General features: G+C 34.5%; 1 pseudogene; it reads left to right on the top strand.

The window, feature by feature from the left end:
• LOC148585030 (glycerol kinase-like) overlaps nt 1-12,303 on the top strand; it is a 29,646-nt pseudogene extending 17,343 nt beyond the window's left edge.
• The last annotated feature ends 349 nt before the right edge of the window (nt 12,304-12,652 follow it).

Raw genomic sequence — 12,652 nt, 5'->3', positions numbered from 1 at the left:
AATCTTGAAAGTTCCTCAAAAACTTTTTGGGACTGTGTTCGGTATCAGTTCAGCTTGCCTCATTGCATATTTGAAATTGTGTTTGAGAAATATAGCTTTTAAGTTAAAAATCACTTTCTAGCAAAAGCTTAAAATTAAACTTTTGTTAAAAATGCGTTTTGGCCATTTTTAGACTTTTCGAACCCTTAAAAGCACTTTCAATATCTTTTACCAAACTAGTACTTTTTTCTTCAAATAGACTTTTTGAGTATTAAACACGTCCTCAAACACACACCCAAATAGGCTCTTAGAGGATCTAAAGCCATTCCAAGCCTACAATGTATGAAGTAAAATGAATCCGGTAAAAAACAAAATGGCTACTACACTGCCAAGATTTAAAAATAAAATTAAACAAAAGTTGAAGAATATAACTGACGAAATAAATAAATAATTCAATAAAAATTAATTATTTCGTAAAACATATAAACAATTCAACCATTGCAGGGAGGAACATCTGCCCTTTTTTTTTTTTTTTTTTTTTTTTGTTTCGCTTATGCAAGTGATCATTTCAATGGTAGCAAAACAAATGGTTTTACAAACTGTTCATCTGATCATTAGTAGATCAAAATAAGAGACAATTCACAAAAGTTTAGGAGCAGATTATAATTTAGGAGCCAAACACGAACACAGAAGAAAGCAATGCCGAAATGACAAGTTTCAAAAATACAACATTAGATTACTACAAGATAACATAATTAATTAAGAGAATAAATGTAAAATTGGTCATTGTGATTGGCTTAAATTACAATTCACTCTCTGTAGTATAAAAAGTAATTTATAGGTCCCTGTAATTAGCCTAAATTACAAATTACTCCATACGATATAAACAATAATCTATAGGTCATTAGAGTAGACCAAAATAACAGTTTACTCCCTGAACTCAATTTTCCATTAAATAATTTAACAAAATCCATTACCATAGCACGTCACACCCACAAAAAACGCGACACTTATTATTATTAATTTATGACTTTCAAAACTGACAATTATAATTTTTCACATCATTTTAGGACACAAACTTATATAGATTACAGATCAGCCCTCACTCCATGTCAAATTCTCTTAAATGCGACTATCAAATTCTCGCAAAATGCTTCCAAATCATGGTGAGGAAGATGAAAATAAGGGAGGGTTACACATTGAGTATAATTTTGAGGGTAGAAGAGATTAGATTAATTTGCTGTAGCAGTATGACGTTGAGTGAGGGCCGATGTGTAATCTTAGCCGGTGTCCTAAAATGATGTGAAAAATCCTAGTTGTCATTTTTTAATGTCAGAAATTAATAATAACACATGTCGCATTTTTATTGGGTATGACATGACAAAGTAACAAATTCTGTTAAGTTACTTAATAGAAATTGATTTCAGGGAGCAAACAGTTATTTCGGCCTACTTTGAGAACCTTTAAATTATTTTTTATACTATAGAGAGTGAGTTGTAATTTACTCTAACTACATAGAATACCTATATATTATTTTTTATACAATTAGAAATGATTTGTAATTTAGGCCAACCACATAAACCAATTTTACATTTATTCCTTAATTAAGGCTCTAATGCAATCCTAGCTACATTTGAATGCAGTCGTGTGTTATTTTGAGCCTCATTCCATTTCCTTTCCTATTTAAGTAAAAAATCATAAGATAAATAAAAAGAAATTGAGAATAATATGATGGATATTATTATGTTACCACTCCAGCGTATGGGACAAGCATCTCCAGACCTTGTTTTCCAAATATTTGTCACCTTATATGGAAAAATGACTACTCGTCTTGAGCGAAGTCAAGGTAAATTGTCAATTTCAGTGATGAGGGCTAAATAACAGTTATAGTCTGTTTAGGATTACGTTTGAAAAATAGAGCTTTTAAGTAAAAAAAAAACTTTTAGACAAAAGCTTCATTTTTTAAACTTTTGCCAAAAGTACGTTTTTGTCATTTTTAGGCTTTGTGGACCCTTAAAAGCACTTTTAATTTTTTTTACCAAACGAGTATTTTGTTTTTCAAACTGACTTTTCGAGTATTAAAAGCACTTTTAAGTCCCTCAAACGCAATCCCAAACATGCTTTTAGAGCATTTTAATTGGCCGGGCCATTCATTTTATGTAAGAAAGTGGTTGAATTAGCGGATTGGATACTAAGAGGGCACAAGATCAACCCAACATAAATAGTCTATCAATACATACTTGCACATAAATCTCTAAATAAATTAAGTCACAAACTCTTACAAACAGTTTACCCACCGGTAAAATGCCCCTTGGAAAGGAATAGTGCATAAATATACAACAAAGTATGAGTAATTTTACAATAAACATATATATTTCATAATAATATTTTACAAACATATATACATTTATCCGAAATATATGAATTAAGTGAAAAGGTCGGGGTAAAAAAAAAAAAGGGTACACTGTAGATTTGTGCGAGTAAAAAGCACGATGACTATGTAAGCAAATACATGGTTTTAACGGTTACGGTCCTAATTCCTTTGGTTCCTCGTTCTCAATGAAATCAATCGTTTGATTGCGCCAAGTATCAAAATCAATAGTTTTATAAACAGCCTCTGCGGTGAGAACTGTGAGGATTTGGCAGAATTCCATTGCGTCTCCCAATTGTCCATATACCACTTTTTTTTTTTTTTTACTTTTAGCAAATAGTGTTTTTTTCAATTTCCCATCTACTGTCACATACCAAATAGTATTTTTTGCTCTCAATTTCATAGTTTCATCTACTCGTCGTTGAATTGAAAGATTTATTTCGTTAGTTATATTTTTTAGTATTTTTAATTAATTTTTGTTTAACTATTGTTTTATCTTGCCACCTATGAACCAACCTTAATTTGCCACTGATCGTAATAAACACTTGACTTATATATATATATATATATATATATATGAAATACACATTACTCTGTTTTTTTTTTTTGTGAAAGGCACGTTACTCTGTTTTGGTGTGCTAACCAATTACCAAAACAATTCTTACAATCTTGAAAGTCCCTCAAAAACTTTTTGGGACTGTGTTCGCTATCAGTTCACTTGCGTCATTGCATATTTAGAATTGTGTTTGAGAAATATAGTTTTTAAGTCAAAAATTACTTTCTAGCAAAAGCTTAAAATTAAACTTTTGTTAAAAATGCGTTTTGGCCATTTTTAGACTTTTCGAACCCTTAAAAGCACTTTCAATCTTTTTTACCAAACTAATACTTTTTTCTTCAAATAGACTTTTTGAGTATTAAACGCGTTCTCAAATACACACCCAAATAGGCTCTTAGAGGATCTAAAGCCATTCCGAGCATACAATGTATGAAGTAAAATGAATCTGGTAAAAAACAAAATGGCTACACTGTCAAGATTTAAAAATAAAATTAAACAAAAGTTGAAGAATATAACTGACGAAATAAATAAATAATTCAATAAAAATTAATTATTTGGTAAAACATATAAACAATTCAACCATTGCAGGGAGGAACATCTGCCCTTTTTTTTTTTTTTTTTTTTTGTTTCGCTTATGCAAGTGATCATTTCAATGGTAGCAAAACAAATGGTTTTACAAACTGTTCATCTGATCATTAGTAGATCAAAATAAGAGACAATTCACAAAAGTTTAGGAGCAGATTATAATTTAGGAGCCAAACACGAACACAGAAGAAAGTGTTGGGTCAAGATTTAGCTAGGTTGGGCCTAGTGCAAACCTGCCGGCCCATTCCCAAGGCTCGGTTATGCTTACTGTTCAAAATAAAAATTATGTTCGGCAAAAAAGCTTTATTTAATTATATTATCGACACTCGGCTATCAGGCTCGGTCAGCCGAGTCTAAGGCAGGTACCGAGTGTTACCCTCGGGGAATATTAGAAATATCTGAATAAACATCTTATTTACTGCTCCTCAATATATTGTCGACACGTGGACCCTTGGTAAATCCACCGTGCTAGATGAACAGGTACAATTTGATGCCTATAAAAGGGGGGTCTCCTTTCACTATTTCAGTAACTTCTTTTCACCCTCAGAAACTGAATACTTTACATATATTTTCTCTGATCCATAATTTTCAAGTTCATTATTCTCTTAAACACTGTGACTAACTTAGGCATCGGAGTTTCCACAGGCCGGACAACGCCGACAGCTTTGATTCCTTTTCTTTGTCTCTCATACTCAGTTTAACCTTTGGTTATCAAGTATTGCACAGGGCCCTTTCCACGTCATCATTCGGAAAACTGCTCAAACAGTTTGGCTCCATCTGTGGGAATCGATTTTTATCGGTTCTTACTAATCTTCATATCCCGATATGGTGAACACACTCCCACACCCTGGTACATCTCCACATCTTATCCCAGTCATCCAACCAGATGCACCTGGAACCTCACATGAACCAAATTCCCAAACAGCCGTTATGGCAAATTTCATGAAGCGAATAGCCGAATCTGTTGAGGCTATGAGGAAGCAGAATGAAAAGATCGTCTCTAGGCTTCCTCCTAGAGAAGATTCGGTACAGAAGAGAAGACGAGAGGAGTCCTATAGGGATCCACCACCTTCAGCTCGACACCAATCAACCCAACAAGACGCTGGAAGTTCAACATGAGGCAATCCTCATACTGTTTAGACCAAAGCAAACACTCATCGACAAGAGCTCGCCAAAAATTCACAGCTTGGTGGCAAGTCGCACCATGGCGAATCTAGTCACGCCAAAACCCGCCATAGTCATTCCCAATGTAGTCATTCCCGTCATGTTCGGTCACATCTTGACAAACCTGCGGAGGCTGCCGTGCATAAAGACGTTAAAGATCTCCAGGAGAAGTTTGAAAATGGAGAAAATTGGTCTTCCACCGAGGATCTAATGCAACACACCAACCTACCTTTTACTGACCGGGTGATGAGGTTTCCCATGCCTGGTAGTTTTAAAGTTCCTCGGATTGGCGAGTATGATGGAAGTGGAGATCCTTCCGACCATATGGAAAGTTTCCGAGCTCATATCATCCTTCATGAAACTCCTGACGAAATCGCTTGCCGAGCTTTCCCTTTAACTCTAAGGGGAGTCGCTAAAGAGTGGTTTGGAGGTCTGAATCCTAAAACTGTTGATAGTTTTGATTATCTTGGGCGGCAGTTCTTAGGTCAATTTCTTGCCGCTCGGAGAAGAAAGATGACAAAGCTCAGAGAGTAACAATGGCGTCCGCGAGGTAAAGTGAAGAATGAGCGAAGGGGAAGGAAGGTTTATAAAGATCTGCAAAAGAAGACCGAGCGACGCATTTAATACCCTAGGGTCTAGGGTTCGGCGAAGAGGCGCCTTTTCACCTCTTGTTCACCGTGCAAAAACTGACGCGTGGCTGCGCAAAGTTCAAAACCACCGAGAATTCGATGCGTGGCTCACGAAAAGGCGGAGGTGAGTTTCTAAAACGCTTCAGTTTTATTTTTTGAAATTCAAAAATTCAAATTTGAATTTCAAAAAGCCAACTCACATCATTTTGCCAAAAGACAAAAACCGAGCTTACAGAAGGCTGATCCATGTTCGGTTTTTTACATGTAATTTCCATATTCTATTAGAATAAAGAAATTGGGGGGTAACTGTTGGGTCAAGATTCAGCTAGGTTGGGCCTAGTGCAAACCTGCCGGCCCATTCCCAAGGCTCGGTTATTCTTACTGTTCAAAACAAACTTATGTTCGGCAAAACAACTTTATTTAATTATATTATCGACACTCGGTTATCAGGCTCGGTCAGCCGAGTCTGAGGCAGGTACCGAGTGTTACCCTCGGGGAATATTAGAAATATCTGAATAAACATCTTATTTACTGCTCCTCAATATATTGTCGACACGTGGACCCTCGGTAAATCCACCGTGCTAGATGAACAGGTACAATTTGATGCCTATAAAAGGGGGGTCCCTTTTCATTATTTCGGTAACTTCTTTTCACCCTCAGAAACTGAATACTTTACATATATTTTCTCTGATCCATAATTTTCAAGTTCATTCTTCTCTTAAACACTGTGGCTAACTTAGCCATCGGAGCTTCCACAGGCCGGACAACGCCGGTAACTTTGATTCCTTTTCTTTGTCTCTCATACTCAGTTTAACCTTCGGTTATCAAGTATTGCACATAGCCCTTTCCACGTCATCATTCGGAAAACTGCTCAAATAGAAAGCAATGCCGAAATGACAAGTTTCAAAAATACAACATTAGATTACTACAAGATAACTTAATTAATTAAGGGGATAAATGTAAAATTGGTCATTGTGATTGGCCTAAATTATAATTTACTCTCTGTGGTATAAAAAGTAATTTATAGGTCCCTGTAATTAACCTAAATTACAAATTACTCCATGCGGTATAAAAAATAATTTATAGGTCATTAGAGTAGACCAAAATAACAGTTTACTCCCTGAACTCAATTTTCCATTAAATAACTTAACAAAATCCATTACTAAATAACTTAACAAAGTCCATTACTTTAGCACGTCACACCCAAAAAAAATGCGACACTTATTATTATTAATTTATGACTTTCAAAACTGACAATTATAATTTTTCACATCATTTTAGGACGCCAACTTATATAGATTACAGATCAGCCCTCACTCCATGTCAAATTCTCTTAAATGTGACCATCAAATTCTCGCAAAATGATTCCAAATCATGGCGAGGAAGATGAAAATAAGGGAGGGTTACACATTGAGTATAATTTTGAGGGTAGAAGAGATTAGATTAATTTGCTGTAGCAGTATGGCGTTGAGTGAGGGCCGATGTGTAATCTTAGCCGGTGTCCTAAAATGATGTGAAAAATCCTAGTTGTCATTTTTTAATGTCAGAAATTAATAATAACACATGTCGCATTTTTATTGGGTATGACATGACAAAGTAACAAATTCTTTTAAGTTACTTAATGTAAATTGATTTCAGGGAGCAAACAGTTATTTCGGCCTACTCTGAAAACCTTTAAATTATTTTTTATACTATAGAGAGTGAGTTGTAATTTACTCTAACTACATAGACCTGTAGTCCCCAAAGGATAGCTCAATTAACTGTGAACCATGCCTCATGAAGTGTAGGTTACTAGTTCGAATCTCTCTTATCATTCCCTTGTGTGGACATGTCAAAAAAAAGAGAAAAAAACTACATAGAATACCTATATATTATTTTTTATACAACTAGAAATAATTTGTAATTTAGGCCAATCACATAGACCAATTTTACATTTATTCCTTAATTAAGGCTCTAATGCAATCCTAGCTACATTTGAATGCAGTCGTGTGTTATTTTGATCCTCATTCCATTTCCTTTCCTATTTCTGTTTACTTGTACGTTGCACTTTTAGTTTTTTTTTTTTTTTTGTGAGATTTATAGCATGCAAGAGAGGCTTTTAGAGGGTGCTTTTTTCTTTTTCTTTTTTATCAATGTTAATTCTAGCTTTCTTTATTATTTTTTTTTTTTCTGTTTACTGGACTTTCGAAGTTCAATGCATGGAATTTCATGGACCGATTAAATAAGAAATGGACTTTTTCCCAAAGTCATTGAAAATATATAATTAATGCATTAAAACATCAATATTCAATACCCCTCAATTTCAACGTTACCGATGTGCTTCCATCAAGACCATTTTTTAATGTTACCAGAGAAATCGAGGTAAACTGTCCCCTCGTGACGGTACCCAGAGAGCGCTAAAATTTAAATAACAGTTTCAATACACAACAACCATAATTTATTTTTTATTTTTTTTATTTATTTTTTATTTTTTATTTTCTAATGTTTCTTTATCAACTTAGAATATGTTTGAAATTGTATTTGTTAAACAGAGTTTTTAAGTCACAAAACGTTTTTTTTTTTTGGCAAAAACTTCAATTTTAAGTTTTTACCAAAATTGCATTTTGACCATTTTTTAAGCTTTTTAAACCCTTAAAAGTGCTTTCAATTTTTTTACCAAACGCGTATTTTTTTCTTCAAACGAACTTTTGAGTGTTAAATACACTTTTAAGCCCATCAAACGCACATATTAACAGATCCTTAGTACTATGGTCCAAATCTAATTACTTGTAGGATCTAACAAACAAATAGGAGTCTGCTTCCTCTTTCTGTAACATGTTTGTAATTATTTTCATGGTTGATTACACGTGCGAAAGATGTAATTATTGGGTGCATATATTTTACTCCTAACGTGCGGTAATAATTGTATTCATCCGAAATGGTGTTGTAATGATTTTGATGTTAGGTTTATTTGAAGTAATAAGTGCGGCACTTTCTTGTAATTATGGGCTTTTAGGTTTGCCAGAGTAAAGGTGATCACATCACATGCTTCCATACCAAGCTTCAAAACCATTTTTTTCTTAAGATTAGTTGGAGACAAAGCAGAAATTTTTGTATTACAGAAAATAAATGAAACATTGTTTGGCTACAATTCAAAACACACTTTTCTTACAATATGTAGCTGAGAATGCTTTGATTCCTACTCTCAAAAGCATTTTAGTACTTGTAATATGTTTTATGCAATTACAAAATATCTAGAAAATCAAAAGATAGAAATGATAAATAAAAAGAAATTGATAAATAATCTCATGGATATCATGTTAGCAAGGAAGCATCTTTGAGACCTTTGTCACCTTACATGGAAAAATGACCTCTACTGCTCCCCAGTGAATAAGAAAGAAAAGGCATATGAGTTATTGAAAACACTAAAAATTATAATTTTAAAAAGTTGAAGGATGGGAAAAGGATCCGGGGCAAATATATAGCATATCTCATTGTTAAATTATACCATTTTTTTCCTTGTAAAAAATAAAAGGTGTATATGTTTAACTCATGTATGCATTAATTGGTAACCGTTAAAGAGATTATTATCTTATTATTCATAATTTTAAACAAGGAAAAAAAAAAATCATGTCAACAAAGCAATTTGGGCTTTGCAGGGACTAAATCAACACAATCCATTAAGTAGTGTTGGGCCTCATTCATTGGGCTTTTAAGAAATGGTTTAATTAGCAGATTGAGTACTAGGAAGGCACAAGTTCAACCCAACATAAACAGTCTACTAATACACTCTTGCACATAAGTCTCTAAATAAATCAAGTCACCCACTCTTACAAACTAGTTACCCACAGATATCCACGCTTCTCAGAAAGGAATAGTGCATAAATATTCAACAAAGTAAAAGTAATTTTACAATAAACATATATAAACTTGAGGTAGAGAGTAACATATATTCGTAATGTATGAATTAAGTATTGAGTCAAAAACAAATGGGTGCACTATAAACTTGTGAGTGTAAAAAGCATGATGGCTATGTAAGCAAATACATGTTTTTAACAGTACATTCTTGTTCTTAAGGGGTGCCTCAATCGGTGGGGACTATGCCTAATTAATCGGAGATCATTAGTTCGAATCCTCATCTTCCTCTTGTGTGGACATGTTAAAAAAAAAAAAAAAAAAAAAAACAGTTATGGTCCTGATTCCTTTCCCTCATTCTCAATGAAATTAATTTGTCAAGTATGAATTCTATAAAGCTAATCTTAATTGTGCGGTTTAAGGCCAACTCAAGAATTTCATGGCATATATATACACAATGCAATTAATAGTGAAATGTGAAAGCCCATAGTAGTCATAGATAGTAATATTTTACAAAAAAAGAGTAAACAAACATGGTGTCGATTTAGTAGCATCACATTCATCACAGAGAGACATAATTGGAGGGAAAAAAGGATATTGAGAGAGAGATCAATTAGTACTTTATTCATTAATTTGGAGTTAAAAAACCCACATATTACAACTCTTATCTTAATAACTATAATAAGCTTGCAAGTCATGCCATCTATGAACAGATTGCCAAAGAATGGGACAAAATATCCCAGCCTAATTTGTTAAGACTCTCACGCATCCTAAACCTCTCACTGAATGATTAATATACAATATAGGAGTACATGTTCTTTTTCTGGATGAATTCGTGTACCTTATTTGGGTTTTTCTGGTTTTAATTTTACAGAAAATTGGAGGACTCATTTTGTAGAGGTATGTGGTGTGCCCAAAAGCACCTATTTCAGTGCAATGAAGCTGCTCTGGTTGATAGAGAATGTGGATGCTGTTAAGGAATCACACCCGTGTGAAAGCAGGGGATTCTCTTTTTGGTACGATAGACACTTAGTTAATCTGGAACTTAACAGGTGGCATAAATGGAGGAATTCATGCTACCGATGTTTCGAATGCATCAAGAACAATGCTCGTGAATCTCAAAACACTTAATTGGGATAAACCCACTTTAAAAATCCAGCTGAAATTCTGCCCAAAATTGTCAGTAATTCTGAGCTTATTGGACAAATTTCCGAAGGTGACCAACATGCAGCAATGTTGGGGCAATCTTGCCGGAAAGGTGAAGCTAAAAGCACCTATGGAACTGGTGCTTTCATACTTGTCAAAACAGGTGAAGAGATAATCCAGTCAAAGCATGGGCTCCTATTCACTTTAGCATTCAAGCTTGGCCCCAAAGCACCAACAAATTTTGCTCTGGAGGGATCGATTGCTATTGCTGGAGCTGCAGTTCAGTGGCTCAGAGACAGTCTTGGGATAATTAGTAGTGCGAGTGAGATTGAGGAATTGGCTTTAAAGGTTGAATCCTGCGGTGGGGTTTACTTTGTGCCTGCTTTTACTGGATTGTTTGCTCCTTGGTGGCGTGATGATGCTCGTGGAGTTTGTATTGGGATCACAAGGTTTACAAGCAAGGCTCACATTGCTCGAGCTGTGCTCGAGAGCATGTGTTTCCAAGTCAAAGATGTGTTGGATTCCATGCACAAAGATGCAGGGGAGGGGGGTGAGGTTAAGAATGAGAAGGGGGAATTCTTGCTTAGGGTAGATGGTGGTGCTACTGTTAACAGTCTTTTGATGCAGATTCAGGTTTGGGCTTTCTGTGTTCTTTTGTCATATTTTTTTCTTTTTAGTTTAGAGTTCAACATTACCAATAGATTATTTTTCCCTATTTTTCTATCAACACCCTTTTTATAAAGAAAAATGCTAGGTGTGCCCAATTTTTTACCAAAATGTTGGTTACTGAATGATGTCTCACCATCACATTTGAATTTGGACCATTTATGCTGCATGCTTTTCTCAAATTGTGGAAATCATTTGCAACCTTTCTGTGTGCAACATGATGCTAGTTTGAGTTGCTTTGAGTCATCGACTGAATATAATTTTCCTGCTGCTTATGGATTCCATATGAATAAGTGAATGAAGCGACTTCAAAAGGCTTTGGTTTTTAGAGAGAAATTTTTTTTTTCAATCTTTACGTGTAAAAGGGTTTTGGTTCCTCAAAGTCTTGAACCTACACGGGTGGAATTAGAATTTTAGGTGGGAGAAGAAGGGAAAAGACATTTTAGTGGAATAAAAAATAATAATTTTGGAGGGCATCTAAATAAAGTAGGTAACTTTTCTAAATTTTTTAAAATTTTGAGAGTGCAATAGTGCCTACCTAGTTTCGCCAGTGAACCCACAGCCTCACTATTCATCCTATTTTTATATTGGAGAAGGATTACATTTTGAATTAGAGTTGATTGGCTTCTTCTTTCATAAATTTTGGTAAATAATCATGGGCAGCTATTCTATGTTATATATGTTTGCTTAATCATTTCCTTCAAGTTTTTAGCTACTTCTTTACGTTCACTTATTTGATAATATGTGAAAGGAGTGGTCTTTCGGGTTTTTTTTTCCTCAACCAATTTTTAAGAAATTATCATTTTCTTGTTAAAGTTTCACCAAGGCATTCAGTTTTCATATTTTCATATTGCAATGTTCATTTGAATAAATATTGATTTCTTAGATATGGTTAGTGATCTAATTTTTCTTCAAACTGAGAGCTCCTTTTTGTGGTCCAATAATTGTAAATTTTGTTTATTAATGTTTTGTAGGCAGACTTGTTGGGAAGCCCGGTCGAGAGACCAGCTGACATAGAAACAACCGCTCTTGGAGCAGCCTATGCTGCTGGATTAGCAGTTGGTTTTTGGACAGAAGATGAGATATTTGCTTCTGAAGAAAAGTTGAAAACTGCAACCATTTTCCGTTCAACATTAAATGAAGAGTTATGGAAGAAGAAGGTGGAATCTTGGTGCAAAGCTGTTTCCAGAACTTTTGACTTGGTTGATCTTTCTCTTTGATATACTCGTGTCAATCCTTTTCCATTATCCCCTGTTTTATTTTCCCATGTCCTTTTGTCTTGAGTTATGGAATGTTTAATGTTGGGTACATTTATGTGAATTATGGAGACCAGAATGTATTGAAGTGAATAAAATTATAATAATGCTGATTTATATTGTAAAACACCAAATTATCAATGCATCCATATTATAATTAATTTGATTAATGTCATCAAAGTGTGGGTTTATCTTTTCAATATGAAAATACTAAAACCATTTTCTTTTAAAATCACTGGGAGTTTCCCATTCTTATCTTTCACGGTCTTGCTAGCTTTCGGATTCCTCATGACATCATAGAGGAGGAACAAGTCATGAGCTAACTCTAATTTGATTGCCAGCACACACATCTCATTGCCAGCGCCCCACTCCTCATTCTTCCTCCCTCAGACAAAAAAACGTCTGCCTTCCTTCTTCTGTTCTCTAAGAACCGTAAATGATTTTCTTATCTCCTCTTCACTTTGAA

Source organism: Corylus avellana, chromosome 6, assembly GCF_965113065.1.
Source record: "Corylus avellana chromosome 6, dhCorAvel1.hap1.2, whole genome shotgun sequence".
NCBI lineage: Eukaryota > Viridiplantae > Streptophyta > Magnoliopsida > Fagales > Betulaceae > Corylus > Corylus avellana.
Note: the sequence above shows the minus strand (reverse complement) of the source record. Positions and strands in the feature narration are given on the sequence as shown.